At 35.4% G+C, this 20,460-nt stretch overlaps 1 protein-coding gene and 1 pseudogene across 3 annotated transcripts in view; one reads left to right on the top strand and one right to left on the bottom strand.

Moving 5' to 3' along the window:
- Positions 1-20,460, bottom strand: part of GRID2 (glutamate ionotropic receptor delta type subunit 2) — a 1,557,400-nt gene that overhangs the window by 1,011,085 nt on the left and 525,855 nt on the right. The window lies entirely within an intron of this gene.
- LOC135970959 (small ribosomal subunit protein RACK1-like) lies at positions 12,018-13,247 on the top strand (annotated as a pseudogene).

The following is a 20,460-nucleotide window of genomic DNA, read 5'->3' as shown; positions in this document are numbered from 1 at the left end:
TTGGCTCATAAAAGACATTTGCATACTGCCTGATTAAATGACAAAAAATACCATGCCCTCGTTTCTCCATCTCATAAAAGGACTAATCTTTATGCCAGAATGTGGAGATCACCTATAGACAATATTCCACTGTTATAATGCCAAATGACAACAATATATAAGGCTTAAATGAATATAAAACAAAATGAATATAGAAACATTTAAACTGTTTATGGTGAAAAATGGTTTTATTATCTTTTCCTGAGATATGAAATGAAATTCCTTAGACAAAAGAAAATATATGAAATAAAAACCAAAAGAAAACCTCCCATATTATTGAAGGAAATATTGATGATATTCATTGGAATGGTAATAGCTTTTGACACAGTACTAGCATTTGTTTCTTACATTGCAATATAAATATAAAGATTCAGGGGAGATCCTTTAAGTTGACACTGACAAGGAAAAAACATTCTCTTAACCAACTTTAAGTAGATATTACTCTATCATAACTGACATTTTCAAATCAATGCTGCTAAAAATATGAATTTGGGACCTGACTTATTTGACATTAATCTATCTGATTTCAACAGGTATCTGTAAAAACATCCTTTAAAAAAGCAGTTAGCTTTCTGTGTCATGATGGTTGCTCCTGCAGAAGTTAAAATGTGCTGGTGTTGGCTCAGGAGTGATCGTCACCCACAGGAAACTAACTGGAGGAAGATTCTAGGAGGCTCAGTGCTCTGCAGGAGCTTGTTGCCACAGCCACCAATAAGCTAACAGTGGAAGTTGCTGCCTAAAACTATGCTTTTTAACATCCAGTATTTTGAAAATAGTTCACCCTTTCACTATGCTGTTAATAAAAATCATAATACAATTTTATTCTGAATTTATCTAATATTTTATGGTTGGTAGATAATGGCAGTCCTTTAGAATTGGTTATCCTTTTATTCTTCATCTGTAGCTGTTTATGTGGTGGTAAAAACTTGCTCATGTTAGGTAGGGCATATATTGATTACTGCTTCGGTCTGAATAAGAATATTTTAAGTCATTGGCTACAGAGAATTAAAGAAAGATCATCAAGTGTTATTCCTGAGCTATAGGGCAACCAGACGTAATTTGCTACATTGTTTATGAACATGATTGCCACTGTTATGATTGGATGAAAAAACAGATGCTCATTCTTGACAGCCCTCGATGGGGTTGACGGATGAAGTACATGTGTCAATACATCCCAGATGCTTGTATAACTTTAGACTCTACTGTTCTTTATCACAATCTGACTTGTATTAACCAATATTTATGGAAAACTACTTAAAGTCCATGTCACATGATTTTATTACAGACTTCCCCTGCTCCTCTGGAAGTAAGTTGACAGTCTACACCGTGCCCTTGACTTAAACTGAATCCTCAAGAGCTGTGAAAAGTTATCCTGCATTGCTGTGGCTCCTGTTAGTGTTGTTCATGCTGTGTTGAATGACCTTTATGTTCTGGCTTGCACTAACATATGCTTTAGAATATAAATATGATATCTACTGTATCTTTCAATACACCTTTTAAAGTCAGTTTATATTGACATTTCTCTATGACCTAATTAATGTGGCTTTTTTTCTTATGGACACTATGAATACTGTAATTGATAAAAGTGAGTTCATTACTATATCTACTTGGATGCATAGAGAAAAAGTGCAGGCAAATAATAGGACTAAATAGATCTCATTTTTATTTTATATTATTATTTTTGTGATGGAGTCTCACTCTGTGGTCCAGGCCGGAGTACAGTGGGATGATCTCAACTCACTGCAACCTCCAACTCCTGGGTTCAAAAGATTCTCCCGGCCAGGTGTGGCAATTCACCCTTGTGATCCCAGCAATTTGGGAGGTCAAGGTGGGTAGATCACCTGAGGTCGGAACTTTGAGACCAGCCTGGCCAACATGTGAAACCCCGTTTCTACTAAAATTACACAAATTGGCCAGGCGTGGTGATGGGTGACTGTAATCCCAGGTACTTGGGAGGCCAAGGCAGGAGAATCACTTGAACCCAGGAGGTGGAGGTTGCGGTGAGCCAAGATTGCGTCACTGCACTGCAGCCTGGGTGACAGAATGAAACTCTGTCTCAAAAAACAAAACAAAACAAAACAAAACAAAAACAAAAAAAGAGATTCTCCTGCCTCAGCCTCCCAAGCAGCTGGGATTACAAGCAGGTATCACCACATCCGGCTATTTTTTTTTTTTTTTTTGTATTTTCAGTAAAGATGGTGTTTCATCTTGCTGGCTATGCTGGTCTCGAACTCCTGGCCTCAAGTGATCAGTCTGCCTCGGCCTCACAAAGTGCTGGGATTACAGGCATGAGCCATCATGCCCGGCCTCATTTTTACTTACTAATCTTTCTTCCTTTAATTTTCTTAAATTTGTATTTGTATTCTCTAAATGCCTTACTTATTTTATCTATTTTTACATATAAAACATATTAATAGAATATGTAGCCAATATTATTACATCCTTTTTTACACTAATCATTGCTGAAACACTCTTTTATGCACTATATCATTAATCATCAGAGCCATGTTAAGATATAGGTAGCAGTTATGTTCTATTTACTTTCTTATTTTGGAGGGATTATTTATATAGATGCATAATTTCTTTATTTAAATAGCAAGATGGGGTCTTGCTCTGTCTCCTAGGCTACAGTATAGTGGCATAATCTCAGCTCGCTGCATCCTCAACCTCCATGGCTTAAGTGATCCTCCTCTCTCAGCCTCTCCAGTAGCTAGGACTAACTAAGGCATGTACCACCACCCCCAGCTAACTTTACTTTAATTTTTTATAGAGACAGCATCTCCTTATGTTGTCCAGGCTGTTCACAAACTCCTGTGCTCAAATGATCCTCCTGCCCCAGCTTCCGGAAATGCTGGGATTACAGGCATGAGCCAGCATGCCTAGAATCATTTTATAGATAAGGAAAATAAGCTTTCTGCCAGTTAACTTGCTCAAAGTCATGCAGGTTTGAAAAAAAATGAAATTGGCATTTGAATCCAGGTTTCTCTGACTACAGAGTAAAAGTGTTTAACTTGGCCGGGCGCGGTGGCTCATGCCTATAATCCCAACACTTTGGGAGGCCGAGGCGGGCGGATCACGAGGTCAGGAGATCGAGACCATCCTGGTTAACACCGTGAAACCCCGTCTCTACTAAAAATACAAAAAAAAATAGCCGGGTGTGGTGGCGGGCGCCTATAGTCTTAGCTACTCGGGAGGCTGAGATAGGAGAATGGCGTGAACCCAGGAGGCAGAGCTTGCAGTGAGCCGAGATTGTGCCACTGCACTCCAGAATGGGCGACAGAGCAAGATTCTGTCTCAAAAAAAAAAAAAAAAAAAAAAAGGATTTAACTTTATACTACAGTTGGATCTCCAACCATTTTGCTCATGCTGTTATTGAGTTGTCTGTTACCATTTTAATCTCATTGTCATTTGGTATCTCTCAGACCAGTCGTTAGTAATTAGGGGAGCAGCTCTTTGGTTTTCGGTGAAGCATACTCACTCATATTCTGAAAAGTCATTCACAATCCTGTGGTTCTTTGGTAAATTTTTATTGCTTTCTTTCACAGTGATATAAAAGAATAGACATAAAATGATGATATTCATTTTACATGGTCTATTTTTTGTTACATGGAATGCAAGTTAAATTTCAGAGTGGGAAAAAATCCTAGAATCTTCTTATATAGTAACAATTTAAAAATTGGCTCTCTCCTTCCCCTAGTCCCTTCTGCTTCTCAATATCCCAAGGTTTATCAGTTTAAATGTCAGGCAATATGGCATTGAAACTATTGTCCTTTCAGTGGCACCAGAAGATAATGACAGCTTAATCATTCTATCTCCTCCTGAGAAGACATAGGCAGCCTTGAATGGCTGTCTGAGAGAAGGGTTACATGACTGCTCTATGATATGTTCTGTAACCACACAATGAATTACTGCAATACCCAGATACTTAAATGAAATAACTTTGTTTTCTTCTTAAAGCGATGAAGACTATAGACCTAAGTAGAATAAGTATTTTAGCTTTCATTTAAATAAGAGTGTAATAAAACCATAAAATTAGAAAGAAAACAAGTAAAAAACTAAAACTATGAAGAATCTCTTAGTAAACTTAGTTCCTGGTATCTGCCCATAGCAGTCTGTGTTGAGAACAGTTATTTAACTTATGACTCTTTAAAAATATTTTTAAATGAGAAATAAAAAATGTGTTTTGATACAGTTGGGCTATTAGTACTAAAATAATAAGAATAGTATACTTAAATAAGGAAAATTATTCATAACAAAATAAAAAATATCTAGAAGACAATGGATACCTTGGAACATAAAGCAAAGTGGTATCATAATGAATGATTAAGGTCATAATGATGTTGGTATGTTGGTATAGTTTATGCACCACAAAACGTAGGCTTAGCTCAGTTCACTTTTTAGAGAACATAGAAATATTTTGAAGTAAGACATAAGGAGTATTTCAGATTTTTTTTTTTTTTAAAAAAACAAAAAACAGTGTAAATCCCAGTTGTCCTACTTACTGCATGATCTTGGAAAAACAATTTATTATTCTTAGCCTCAGTTCATTTTCTGTTCTTAAAGTAACTGGACGCTGTTTTGAGAATTATATTAGAAAATATGGGAGTGTTTATGAGTCCCAGGCTTGCTGTAGGTGTTTCCTCAGTGCTAGTTTTGTTTGCTCTCCCTCTCTTTTTTTTTTTTTTTTTTTTCAATTTTACTTTAAGCTCTGGAATACATATGCACCACCAGATTTGTTTCATAGGTACATATGTGCCATGGTGGATTGCTGTACCTATTAAGTCATCTAGGTTTTCAGTCCCGCATGCATTAGATGTTTCTACTAATGCTCTCCCTCCCCTTGTCCTCACCCCCAACAGGCCCTGGTGTGTGATGTTCCCCTCCTTATGTCCATGTGTTCTCATTGTTCAACTCCAACTTATGAGTGAGAACATGTGGTCTTTGGTTTTCTGTTCCTGTGTTAGTTTGCTGAGAATGATGGTTTCCAGTCTCATCCATGTCCCTGCAAAGGACATGAACTCATTCTTTCTTATGGCTGCATAGTATTCCATGGTGTATATGTGCCACATTTTCTTTATCCAGTCTATCATTGATGGGCATTTGGTTGGTTCCAAGTCTTTGCTATTGAGAATAGTGCTGCAATAAACATCTGTGTGCATGTGTCATTACAGTAGATGATTTATAATCCTTTAGGTATATACCCAGTAATGGGATGGCTGGGTCAAATGGTATTTCTGGTTCTAAATCCTTTAGGAATCACCACACTCTGTCTTCCACAATGGTTGAACTAATTTACACTCCCAACAACAGTGTAAAAGCATTGCTATTTCTCAACATCCTCCCCAGCATCTGTTGTTTCCTGACTTTTTAATGACTGCCATTCTAACTGGCATGAGATGGTATCTCGTTGTGGTTTTGATTTGCATTTCTCTAATGACCAGTGATGATGACCTTTTTTGCAAATGTTTGCTGGCCCCATAAATGTCTTCTAACAAAAACAAGCAATGGGGAAAAGGATTCCCTATTTAATAAATGGTGCTGGGAAAACTGGCTAGCCATATGCAGAAAACAGAAACTAGATCCCTTCTTTACACCTTATTCAAAAATTAACTCAAGATTAATTAAAGACTTAAATGTAAACCCTAAAAGCATAAAAACCCTAGAAGAAAACCTAGACAATACCATTCAGGACATAGGTATGGGCAAAGAGTTCATGACTAAAACACCAAAAGCAATCGCAACAAAAACCAAAATTGACAAACGGGATATACTTAAACTAAAGAGCTTCTGCACGGCAAAAGAAACTATCATCAGAGTGAACAGGCAACCTACAGGATGGGAGAAAATTTTTGCAGTCTATCCATCTGACAAAGGTCTAATATCCAGAATCTATAAGGGACTTAAACAAATTTACAAGAAAAAAAACCAAACAACTCCATCAAAAAGTGGGTGAAGGATATGTACAGACACTTGTTTGTTTCTTTAAGTTACTTATACCTGTTTCAACATGTACTAAAATAGAGCATAAAAAAAGGCTAGCAAATTTTTGAAAAACAATGTTTCTTAATGTCGATTAACTCATTACCAAAATCACATAAGAGAAAAAGAAAAAAATATATAAAACTTCATTAATTAAGAGTTAATTGGGGTGAGGAAGTTATCATCTGTAATTAGTTAAAAGTCAGAAATGTAGGGCATTTATAACCAAATATGAATTTGTTTCCTTTAGGGCTATAAAGCACCATAAACCAATTATTAAACAATGCTACCAAATAACAATTCTGAAAAATATACTTTAACGAAGAGATAAGAGACACATAATTAGCACACTATTCTATACAAGTGCTCTAATAGACTGCTTAGATCAAGTTGTTTTCTTAAATAAGTTAAACAGTTTCATCTTAAGTCCCTACCTAACCCAAAAAACTATTAATTTACTAATTTTATCAAAGGTAATTTTTGTCTATCTCTCAATTGCAAATCTATTCACAGATTTCTACAATAAAGTCATTATGAATTCTGAATAAATTTAACTTAACAAACTTTGGTTATCAGTGACTGGTAGAAGAATCAAAATGGATCTGGGAACTAAAATCAGTATAGTCCTATTTTGATTTTAGCAACTCAAATGTAATCCACTTTGGTTTTATTTAGGAAACAATCCTTGACCAATATCACCAATTACTTGAGGAGTTGTAGGGGAATACAGTTTCTCAGGCTTTTTAGTTGGAGATTTAAGTCAAGAAAGCCTAGCATGAAGTTCCTGAAACTGAATCTGTAATAGGAATTCTTACATATCTATTAATCTGGTAATTTGTGGAGATATATTTTGACATTCTTAACATTCAAAGTTAACTTTCAAAATTGGCTACTTAGTTATAGATTCATACCAAACAAATGACTTGCCACCATATTACTGTAAGTTTAAAAAAGAAAGAAAACTGCCAGCAATATAACAAGCTCTATGTTAAATAATTTGAAACATAAAATAGCAAACTAGATTTTTTTTAGTTATAAGGACAGTGCTTATATTAATCTCTTCATATATCATTCATTCATTCATTCCTTTTTTTTTTTTTTTAATTCATTGAGCATTTACACTGCTTTGCACCCTCTTAAGGGCATCAGATGCAACAATTAAGTGTGGGTCACTGCCATGAAAGGGCTTCTCTGAAATATTGGTGTCTTGGCTGGAGAAAAAAAATCATATTTAAGATAATATGATTAAAAGCTATTTAGTATCTAAACAAAATCCAGTAGTGTGAAGATACTACCAGGATGGTAGAAGATCGGGTCTTGATGGGGCTGGGAAGTGTTAAAACACATAAATGTTTATTTAACAAATAAAGACATAAGGGACCTAGTAACAAAAATTGACTCCCTCCCTCCTTTTTTTTTTTTTTTCCATCTCAGGATCCCTTTACATTGCTGAAAAGTATTGATTTCTCTGAAGAGTTTTTGTTTATATGGATTATAACTGTTGATGTTCCTTGTACCCAAAATTAATCTGATATTTCAAATATATATGCTTATTCATTCATTAATAATAAATTCATTAAACATTAATATAAATAACATATTTTTTGGATAAATATAAATTGTTTTAAATAAAATAGAAGAGTTTAATTGCCTACCACTTGCAAATTCCTTGATATTTGACTTAATAGAGGATAAGTGGATTCTTTTATCTGATTTTCTACTCAATTTATTAAGAAACATACAAAATGAAATACTAGGAAGGCCCAGCTTTATATAGGAATGTAACTGGAGGGGAGAACAGTATTTCAATAGCCTTCTCATATAATTTTGGATATTTTTGATGAAACATAAAAACTCCCATCTTAGTTAGAATATGGAATCCAAAACATATCAATGAACTCTTCTCAAAGAACTCATAGTATCCCAAGGCCACACCATGAGAACACTTGGATATAAAGGAAGTAACATTAGATCAATCAAACCAATTACCAATTTATAAAATCAGATTGCCTGTCTTTCTAATTTTTATATGAAAAACTCATGTTGTAATACTTGACATTTTATTTATTTATTTATTCATTCATTCATTCATTTATTTATTTATTTGTTGAGACGGATTCTTGCTCTGTTGCCCAGGTTGGAGTGCAGTAGCGCGATCGCGGCTCACTGCAAGCTCCGCTTCCCGGGTTCACGCCATTCTCCCACCTCAGCCTCCCAAGTAGCTGGGACTACAGGCACCTGCCACCACGCCTGGCTAATGTTTTTGTATTTTTAGTAGAGACAGGGTTTCACCATGTTAGCCAGGATGGTTTGGATCTCCCGACCTCGTGATCCACCCTCCTCAACCCCTCAAAGTGCTGGAATTACAGATGTGAGCCACTGCGCCCGGCCAATACTTGGCATTTTAAGTCAACTAATTTGCAAATCAATATAAGGTTTTGTACAAAAGTACTAAATTAATTTACATACCTTGGTTATTTTATACGGATAATTACAAGTTGTCACACTCAAAGCGAGAATAATGTAATGCAAGTAGTCTAGTAAACTTAACTCCTATGATTCATGCATTTGACTAATATTTATTAAGAGCCTTCTAAGTCCTAGGTACTATTATGGATACTGGACATGCAGTATGCAACAAAACAGGCAAAAATAACTCCTTTTTGGAACTTACATTCCAGTGGGAATAACAGACCACAAGAGATAATTAATTAAAAAATAAAACATGTTACACAGAAGTACTACAGGCAAATATAGAGAAGGAAGTAATATAGAAAATATGGTGTGTTAGGGATCAGTGGTTGGAACGTCATTAGATGGTGCATCCAGGAAAAGCCTCAATGAGAGAGGAAGATTAATGTAAAGAGCAAAAGAGTGTTAGGAAGCAATCCATGAAGCTATCAGGGAAAAGAGTTTTCAAGGCAGAGGATAGCAAGTGCAAAGACCCTAAGTTGGATGCATGCTTTATCTGTTTAAATAAAATAGACAAAGAGAAATAAGTAGGAATTAATTCAGAGAAGGTAGGAGGAAAGGAGGAGATAGAGCAAGGGCAGATTACACAGGATTTCTAGTTCTGAAAAAGGACTTTAGCATTTACTCCGAATGAAACGGAAAACTACTGAGAATTTTGAGCAGAAGGGTGATAAGATGCCACTTGTGTTTTAACAGGATCACTCTGGCTGCTGTACTGAGTACTCACTGAAGGAGTGCCAAGTTGGAACACTCAGGATATTTTCAGCTACAAGTAGCAATATATCAAACCAAACGTGGCTTAAGCAGTTAGAGCATTTAATATTTCTCCTAACATGGGCTCCAGAAAATGAATTAAGTAGTTCCCCAATGTTGGTAAGAACCTGAAGGCTGTTTCCTATTTTGCTGATGGCACAATGTCCAGCTGTCTATTGAGCATTCCTTCAGGCCTGCATAAGGGCTGCCTTGGCTCCTTGCATTACATGCTATTTTGACAACATGGCTTCTGTTGAGGGTGGAGGTGGTTCTCTTTTATATGGGAATAATATGCAACCTAGCCTACTAAAATATCTACCTTTAAATACCCGCATGTGAATGGGAACAGTGTGACCAAGACTGGTTTTAGCCTTTCTTGTGTGATGTCACATAGCAAATAATGATAGGGTTTTGAGATGTTGCAGACTGCAGAAGCCTGGAGGTGTTCTGTTCATGGGATTTGGCCATGTTAAGACTCACTTCGCTGTTATGACAGCTGAAGAGATCAATGTCTCAGCATATTTGCAACCCACCTCAGAGCCATAGCACACCTGATAAGCAGCTGTGGCTTAGACAGGGCTGCTGCATGTGTTCATGTAACTTCGTACTTGGCCAAGAGTTTCAGTAGGGGCTGAAGCTCAATATGCATTCTTCTCAACAGTCTGTGGGCCCCAATGGAAGCTGGATTTTTTTCTGTTCATCATCCATCAGTTCATAGGATGATTTTTTATTGTAATTTGCAAAAAAAGTACTTTTTAGACTAGTTGTACACTGGTTTACTACTGATTTTTCATTCCTAGGCATAATTCCTGAACTAAATCAGAAGAAGAGGTGGGTGATTGTTTGAGAAGTATCTAAGTGTCTGTCATGGAATCATTTCTTAAATGGGCAGATCTATGTTAATACTTTTAAAAAAAAAATTATGTATTTATTTTTAATTATATATTAAGTTCTGGGATACATGTTAATACTTTTTTATTAAGAAGTTTGTGGATATTAAAAATAAATTGTGGATTATAAACTTTCATATATTTATCTGTTTATCATGTCATTATTGCTATAGCATCAACCTGTTTAGTAGTTTTTCTAACAAGTAACCTATTTTGATATTTTATTAATTACTGAGGAGCACAGCATGGGTTTTCCTAAAAAACAAAATTGAAGGTAAGTTTAACGTTTATAGAGGCAATTTAAAGTTCATTTCTTAGTCAATCCAAACTCTTAACATTAATTTATACAGTAGTTTATGAGTAGATATATCAGCAATTAACATAAACTAAAAGAGTAACCTTGTTACATATAAATGCAAGGGGAATGGCCTGATAAGGTATAAAGGCAGAGAGCTTTGAGGTAGGTCTGATAATTATAATTTTCTTCAGTTTTTTAAAAGAGCAATTCATGGCTTTCAACTCTTACTAAATTTTGACTAAATAAAAGTTTATCTTCAGAAACATATGTTAATAATGAATTTATTCTTTTGGGAATATAAAACCCTAGCCATGAATCTAGCACCCAAGACATAAGTATTTTCTTAGCAAAAAAGAGTGTCACAGGTATCAGGGAATAGCTGGCAAAAAAAAAAAAAAAAAAAAAATATTGCTAGAAACAAACAAACAAAAGAAATGGGGAAAAATATCATAGCTACTACACAGCACAGACTTAAACATTTGGAGATGATAAAGAAGATCATGTATTTTTCAAATATACAAGTAATGATAAATTTTAATAACCTCCACCAAATAGAAGAACCTAAAGGTATCTTATGGATTCTATTCAAAAAGGAAGAGAACCTCAGCCTAAGCGGGCAAAAATGCCTTTTTCTACATCTTTCTTAGCCTACAGGTCAACTCCTAACATTTCTGTTCACCTGGCCTAACCTTCATTATCTAGCTCAGACATTTCAGAGATATTTCACTTTATCCTATCTCCCCTGAATTACCAGTCAGATTGAAAATCCCTTTGTATTAGACATTACCCACAATATTAGTTATTAGGCAACCCCATAGACACCATCCCTGTTCTTACTACCACCAGTCCCTATTCTCAATTTCATTATCAACACTGGAAGGAATTACTGATAGGATAGAGAGTATTCTGGAGTCATCACAAAAAGTACGACCTGTCAGGCACAGGGGTGGACAATGCACATTCCTAGGAGAATAGTCACATCCTTCTTATATTTTGTGGCCATTTTCTATCCATGGAAAGATAAATAAACAAAAGGGCTTGAAGGAATTTCAGAGCTTATCAGATTAGTACCTCTTTACCAAACAACTAATTTATCTTATTCTTATTACTGACACACTAAAATTAACATAATTTAAGGAAGATGTAAGATGTTTTTTATTGTACAATGATCTAGATATACTTTTATCTAGAACTTTTGAGTGACCTCTTCTAATAAATATAAGTACTATTCAGGTGACAAGAAGATGTATTGGAATTTTCTAGTCAAACAGACCTGTGTTGCCATCCAGTTTCCAACCTTTCTGTCTGTGTGACTATGGACAGCCTAATTTGCTTCCCTGAGTCAGTTCCTCTCGTGTCACCTATTACGGATTCAATAAATTATTAATGTTTAATAATTTATTGGCAAAAATTCTGCCATGAAATGTTCATAGTTCATAATTTTAATCCTTGTATGAATTGGCAATAGACAACTTCTCTCTCTCTCTCTCATACACACACACACACGACTCATAAAGGGCAAAGGGCAAACAATTCAACCCACTCCAAGATACTTTTGTACATAATTACCTTCTCCCATATTGCCCTTCACATAGACTCTAAATTACTGAAACTATTCCATCCTGTGCCTACACGTTTTACTTTTCATGTATCAAAATTTCCCTGCTTGGTTCACTTTTTTGTGGCAGGGCCTCTGCAGGACTGCTGTGGTGTTTGTCCCTCTGGTCTCTCTGAGCTACCCAGTGGCATCCTCCTTGCTGCAGTGACACCTGACCTCACCACGACGACAGAGCAGATGACCCTTTGTGACACTCTCAAAGGCCAGGAGAGCTGGGTAACCAGATCGCTACTACCCTGGACATGATACAATCCTCCTCTTGAGACAAAAACATCATCATGTGGATGTTGAGCAGGTACGAAACCAACTATGGCATCCCACAGCATGCCCTGAAGGGTCATTCCCACCTCGTCTATGACAAAATCATCTCTTGAGATGGCCACTTTTTCCTCTCAGGCTCCTGAGATGGAAACCTGTACTTCTGGGAGCTCACACAGGGCACCACTATGAGATGATCTGTAGGCCATACCAAGGATGTGTTGAGTGTGGCCTTCTCCATTGACAACCAGAAGACTGTTTCTGGAATCTGAGATAAAACCATCATGTCATGGTTATAACCCTGAGTATATACAAATACATTAACCAGGTGGAGAGCCACTCAGAGTGGGTGTCTTTTATCCACTTTTCACCTAACAGCAACACTATCATCTCTGTAGCTAGGACAAGTTGGTCAAGGTATGGAATCCGGCTAACTGCGAGCTGAAGATGAACCACGTTGGCCACACGGGCCATCTGAACACTGTGACTGTCTCTCCAGATGAACCCCTCTGTGCTTCTGGAGGCAATGCTGACCATAACATGCCATGGGATCTCAACACAGGCAAGCACCATGATATGCTATGTGGTGAGAAAATCATCAATGCCCTGTGCTTGACCCCCAACTACTACTGGTTCTGAGCTACCACAGGCCTTGGCATCAAGATCTGGGACTTAGAAGGCAAGATCATAATAGAAATGCAGCAAGAAGTTATCAGAATCTGCAGCAAGGTGGAGCCTCCCCATTGCACCTCTCTGGTCTGCTGATGGCCAGACTGCTGGATACATAAACAATCTGGTGCAAGTGTGCAGGTGACCATCAGCGCCTGCTAGATATTTATGGCAGAATTTTAGGTTGTTTTAAACTGACTTTCTGATTTTTAAAAAAATAATCTTCCTACTTCAATCATTATTAACTTCCCCAGCAGTGAAACATAAAGAGATGGGGAGAAAGTATTTAAGTGGCTGTTCATATTATGAAACACAGTTTTGCTTCAGTTGCAGGACTGCTTACCTTGAGGACAAGTTACATGGAAATGGAAAAAGGAATCACTGCCTTTTGTTCTTGCTATGTGTGTTTTCTTATGATTGAGAGAACATTACTTAAAATAGCTTTTATAGTGCCTTACTGAGGGGGTGGGCTATATGCAGGAAGATTCCAATACAATTTGTAAGTTTATCACAGTAGAATGATCTGGTTTCTTGTATTACATTAATGAATATGGAAGTGAATGCCTGTAGAGTTAAAAACTATTATTTTAACATTCTGTTTATATAACTCCAGGGAATTAATTTAAATCAAGCTCAATTACCTAGTAACATGGTCAAATTTAAATCTTAAACACTTTTGAGAAACTTAAAAAACACAAACAGCTACAAAAATACTGTAACGAATTCTTACATAGAATCCATGATTATTAATAGAAACATTTCATCATTTTAACTTTATTTATAAAATATATTAAGCATGACAGATAAGGTTGTCAACCATTTTGTTCTCTCTTCTAATCCCATTCCCTCATTGCCAGAGGCATTGACCATCATAATTTTGGTGTACTTCTTAATGTTGCATTTTGCTCCACATATTTTTGTATTGGAATTATTTACAAGAAGCCCTCATTACCTTTGAAATAAACAAAATTTTATGAAATAGCTGGCTTAAATTATGTTGAATTAAGCCAGTTAAACACATCAATTCAAAATATCTACCTTTGGAGTATACCTAAATTTCAAATTGGCTATATATACAGTTAATTAAATTTACTCTATCAATTTCTTTATCACTATATTAAGTAAAAATCACATACTTTTTGCATCCTTCCATGCATAAGTTGTTTATAATTAGCTGTTTTATCTTAAGTATATATATTAGAGAAGATGATTATAGTATTGCTTCTAGGTTATTTTGTTAACTTGAAAATCGGATTAGATTTGTAGACATCTGATATTATATTGATACAAGAGAATAGGAAGTTTGTACAATTTAAAATAAGATTAATTATAATTTTAATAGATATTGATTTCAGTAAAAATTGAACCTGAAATTAATAGAATGTTGAAGATATTTGTATATACATCACTGTTGCCTGAAACATTGACTGTAGTACAAAGAATGCATTCTAAATAGAACCAAAGAAGTTTATCTGCTGAAATGAGACTGCAGAAGACATTACGCCACCTGCCATTTCCACGGTATTTATAGGATTCTGACATTCTCTAAGCAAAACACTTTCTATAAAGTTCATTGCAGCCAAGACTATTCACTTCTAGTAAGTACCATAAGCAAACCAGAGGTTGCATAGTGCTGTTTTCTTTCTTTGTCTTCATTTGCTGCTAACAATGTTTGAGTCATTCGGACTCTGGTAGAGTTAACTCTGCCTGTTTGATATTTTGAGAAATTTTAGATTTCTGCTATCTTAACTGATTCTCTGACTTTCAGCTTAAATCTACAAGGCATTAGAGTGTCCTTTAGGATCCCTAAGATCTACTCACACTGAGTTCATAGCATTGCACTGATTCTTTTGCCTACATATTAACTCTTAGTTTCTAGACTTTCAACATATTCCAAATAAGTATGTGTGTCATAAAAGAAGCATTACATTCAAAGTTAGAAGGGAAGGGTTCTTGTCATAGCCCTCTCCCCTAAAAGTCAATAAACCTTATACAACTCATTAATTTGCATGTCTCAGGGCTGTGGGCAGAACCAAATGAGAATTGAATGTGAAAGTCTTTTAATATGCAAAGCAGAGTATCTTATGCTGTCATTTGTCAGTTCTAGATTGTTTCAAGACAAGCAATGTCTTTCAAAAATGAGATTGTAAATGGTACTATGCAATTGGTAGTTAACTCATCAAAATTCTATTCATCTAAAAAATATCTGATGCTTAGTAAAAGAAAGCATATTGTAATTCTCACTATTATTCATATATTATCAAAACAAGACAGACTTTTATCATTTCTCTTCATTATGGAGTACTAGTAATTTATAAGCTTATTGCAATTAATAACCGCTTAATACCAAATATTACTTAACTGCAAATAAGATATAAAAAGAAAAATAATAAATATTAGAAGCATCTGAGCAAAAAATATATCTCTAATTTGTTTTTGTCATCTATGTTATCATAGTAATATCCTTTCCTTCAGTTATTAGTCAAATATTTCCACAACATAGTCCTATTATCATTTTTCAAATTTATTTTGTGTTTTCTTTGAATAGTAAGAATACCATTAATTAAACTGACTCCAAATGTTAAGTATTTTACATGTTTTAGTTTATCCCCATCTTACAGGAAAATAGAGATTTCAAGAAGTTTAGTAATTAACCCAAGGTCGCATAGTTACTGAGTGAGGCTGTTGGGGTTTTATCCTGCCAATCTGATTCTAATATTCCTTTTTAAACCCTATTCACTCTTCATGCCACCCTCGTGCATGTGCCCTTTATTTCAGTCCAGTGGTTCTCAGTACCGGCTGCACATTAGAATCACTCAGAAACTTAAAACTTCTGATACCAGGACCCCTCTCTCAGCAGTTGGGGTTGAATTTGTCTGTGGGGGAAGTTTGTGGTTATGTCAGAGCATAAGTTTTAAAACCTCCCATGGGTGATTGTGATGTATAAACAGCACTAAGAATCTCAGATTTGGCCAAAATTATCCACTTTCTAGATAATTCTCTGAATGATAGTATGCTTTCCTGTTGCCATAACATTTGCTCCTGCTCATGCTCATGTTCATGTTCATGCTGGGAGTAAAGTTGCCTAGTTCATAAAACAAGGACTTTGGTGTAGGATAGAAATAAATAGTTCTGATTCAGTGCCCATTACTAACGTATCACAGCATTCAGGTATATATAGTGAGAATGAAGCTCTTGCAACATAAGCTTCTTCATAAATATTTAAAAATGAGAAAAACATATGTTACAGAATTATTGTGAAGGGTATATCAAGCATATAAATTACAGATACAATTATATAATTTGGGCTTCAAGACATTATTCATGTAGAAAACATGCTTCAAATATGTATTGCAAAAGGGTAGTTGTCCATAGGCAGAAATTCATTGAATATATTCATATGCGTCTGATATAACCTTCATGTTTGCCTCACACACCCAGAAGAGACATAAGTATGAAAGAGCACTCCCAGATGGGCTGTTCTGGGTGAGGTAAGAGATTTCAATGGTATAGCAACTCATCAAGTTAATATAAGAAAGGTTCCTCTGACTTCCTCATATATTTGCCACTTGCCCATTTACTTAAAAGTAAATTGAACAGCTAATAAGTTTGTGAGCAAGATCATTTCCAGGCAATACACCAAATCAGACTGTTAACTGTCCATTAGTAGAGGCAAAATAGCTCTTATTAAGTTGGGCCTTCGTTTGTAATGTCTTTTCTCATTCTACCTCCACCTGTCAAAATCTCCATCATTATCTTTCAAGAACCATCTCACATGCAATTTTTCTTTTTTTAATGTTTTCTGAATACGAAGATAATAGCTAAATACACTTCCAGTCTCTCCTGCATGGGTGAAGTTGAATACAAAATAAAAGAAGGAATCTGTATCATTCGTTCATTCATTCAAATGTAATTTATTGAGAACTAACTATACACTGGGCAAGAGGTTATGATTTTTAAAATACTGTTATTCTGCTTATCAGTTTATAGATAAGTGGGAATAACAGACATAAAGTTCACAGTTGAAGTTTAGTGTGACATCTGAGATAACAGAAACAGTTGTGGATATAGTGATAACATAAAAAAAGAACATGATTATCAATATCTCATGTGTAGATGTGTCAGAAAAGGTTTCACACAGATAAATATGATTGAGGTCAGTTTTGCAGCATCTTTTGGATAGCATAGTTTTTAGTGAGAAACATAACATTGGCCTGACTCTACCACTTATAATTCTGTAAACTTGGATATGAAATGAAACTTCCCTGTAACTGTTTCTGCACTAAATTGCCATAGAACATAGATTTAATAATATGTGTAAAAAATTTGGCAAGGCTGGGCACAATGGCTCACACCTACAATCTCAACACTTTGGGAGGCCAAGGGAGAGGATCACTTGGGCCAAGGAGTTTGAGACTCGCATGGGCAATATAGTGAGACACCATCTTTCTCTTAAAAAAAAAAAAAAAAAAAAAAAAAAAAAACGGGCGAATATCTAACATAAGGTAAGCCATGAACAAATCACAGTAGTTTTGTTTAGTTTTGTTACAAATCAATTAAACATTATTATAATGGCATTCCAGATAAAATATAAGATTTGAAAAAACAAGGAAGCATAAAAAACAATCTCAAGGAATTGTCAGCAATTCTCTCAAAATTGAGCATTAGATATTTTTGGGGAGAGATGGCCTTATGGGAGATATGGCTGGACAGGTAGGTTAAGACTAGAACTTAAGGGTTTTGGTAAGGTCATCCTATGGATAAAGTAATGTCATCTAGGATAAGTATAAACTTTATCCTAAAGGCAATAGGAGTAAAGTGTATTGAGAGAATGGCATTAAAAGCTTTGTAGAGAGAAATAATATGATCAAATTATAATTTTTAAACCCACAGTAATGTAGCTGATAAGAGCAGGGATAAAATGCAGTGAAAAACTAAATGAATTAAGCCAAATAAGAAAAACAAATATATAATTGCTGATATTTAAAGTTAAAGAAAATTTTAAGGGTGAATATGAGGAAGGAAACATACTACATTGAATTTAAAAAGACAGACTGAACATGAGTTAGTGGCCAACTGGATGTGAATGTGAGCAGTGTAGGGTTAATGGTGACTCCTGGGTCCCTGAATTATGTAAGTAGTGAAGGTCATTGAGTAGATTTTGAAGATAGTAGATGAAGTTCTAAGGTACATGAAGGGCAGCTAGGTAGTTATGTACAAAGTGAACCTTAGAAGAGAGAGAAGAATTGCAGATATATGTACACTATATCGTTATTTTTAAATTTACCAGCTTTTATTTATTGTAAATTTATTTCTCCTCAATTTTCAATACAGCAGAGCTTTGTAAGTTGTTAATGAGTTTCATCTTCTACTAAATCCACAAAAACTCTTTCATAAACTAGTACTATTAGAATTCCTATTTTCCAGAAGAGTTATGTAAACTTTAAACATAAGTTATTTTATCAAACAGTAAATGATAAAAATAGAATTTGAATCTAGACCACATGAATCAAATGCCAGAACTCTCTACAAAAAAACAAAACAAAATAAAATAAAAATATTTTAGTAGCAAATATTTATGCATTGTTTCTTAGAAAATACCTAAGACATTTGTAATTTTTGTGATTTTAGCATATTTAACCTTCATATGCAAACACTCCTCCCTTCTCCCTGTGGAAGTCTTTACCAAACTCTGACATTTATTTTGCCTGGCTATGTAACAGACAATCAGTATACATAAACCTGAAAACAAGGAAACATGCATTAATGTATGAGCAATAATAAGGTTTTAATGTGAATACATTTGAAGACAAATCAGTTAAAGTACACTAGGCATAAATGGGTTAAGGTCTATCTTTAGTAAAATGTACTTTAAAAAATAATACTGCTCTTTTGTTTGTGTGGGGTATTTTTGTTCATTTGTTTGTTTAGTTGGTTGTGTTTTTTGCTTTTTTTTTTGAGACGGAGTCTTGCACTGTCACCCTGGCTGGAGTACAGCGGTATGATCATGGCTCACTGCAGCCTGAACCTCCTGGGCTCAGGTGATCTTTCCACCTCAGCCTCCGAAGTAGCTGAGACTAGAGGTACACACCACAATGCCGAGTTAGTTTTTATTTTATTTTGTTTTGTTTTTTTGTAGAGATGAGGTATCATCATGTTGCCCAGGCTGGTATTGAACTCCTTTGTTCAAGCAATCCCCCTGCCTCCGCCTCCCCAAGTATTGGGATTACAGGCATGAGCCACTACACCCAGCCCCAATCTTTAAGTATAATAAGATTATAACATTTAAGAAATCAATATGTATTAGTACAACATTTTATAACATTCAAAGATGGAAATCTAAAGTAAATTTCCTATACCTGTCTTTATTTAAATTAATAGAAAAATCAATGTGTGGCATGATCTTATCAAAGGTAGAAACTTATATTTTTAACTAGCTGATACCAAGACTTGTCATTTGTCTTTCTGATGTTTAAAGTAGCTACCTTCTAGCTTTCAGCAAACCCATTTTATTAATTTTCAAATTGGTCACTCATAAATCAAATATTGACTTTATATACACCCATACATGCCCACACATGCTCATACACATTCTAAGCAAAGTAATGTGCACTTATGTAACACAGTTATCTTTAATGCTTAGGACATATCTTGTGCACATAAAATGTCAAAGATAAAGTTTACATCATATTAATAATAATACAATGGAGAAATATAGTAATATTTATTTGAGATTTTTAAAAAATCCTGGGCACAAAAGGAATGATAAGAATGTATTTCTATCTTGCAAGAAATTCTGATTTGTTCAAAGAGTCAATAAATAAGTATATCGTGCCAATTATGAATATATTGATTATCACATCCAAATCCACCCCCCATTGCCTGCTCTACAATAATGGAGATGGGTTTGATAAATATTTCTTCCTTGTAAACTTGCACATTTTGAGCTCTGTGAGTACATGACATTGGAGGGACACTAGAGGAAGAAAGGTTTATCTTTCTGGTCCTAGTGTGCTCCTCTCAGCATGAGGCTTCTTTCATACCTGGCTCCTATAGCACATGGTGGCTAGAAGCACCCAGACACTCTGTCTGATGGCTTTTCAGTGAGTTCTGAAGCTCAGCACTTCCTGTGGATGGCGTCTTCCACACCCCCTTACGTGGCTTTGCATTCACTTTCAATGTGCAATCTCCTTGTGGATAGCATTTTCCATTACCCTCTGAGATGGCAAAGCAGTGGAGTGTTGCCAGTCAGGCACCTGTACGTAGATGGCACCCCTTAGATGGCTTTGAAGAGGAGTGCTGCTGGTGAGGATCCTCCCTATGGGTGACTCTTTTGGAATCCCAGAGGAAAACATTTCCAACAAGTCCTGCTGCCCCAGCACCTCAACAATTTGTCCACCAGCCAGTGAGCCACAGGCATGTCCTCGCAAATAAAGTTTGGATATCAGCCTTGCCGAGGGTAAGGAGGTTCTTTTGGGGGATCT

The sequence above is a fragment of the Macaca fascicularis genome, chromosome 5 (genome assembly GCF_037993035.2).
Source record: "Macaca fascicularis isolate 582-1 chromosome 5, T2T-MFA8v1.1".
Taxonomy (NCBI): domain Eukaryota; kingdom Metazoa; phylum Chordata; class Mammalia; order Primates; family Cercopithecidae; genus Macaca; species Macaca fascicularis.
Note: the sequence above shows the minus strand (reverse complement) of the source record. Positions and strands in the feature narration are given on the sequence as shown.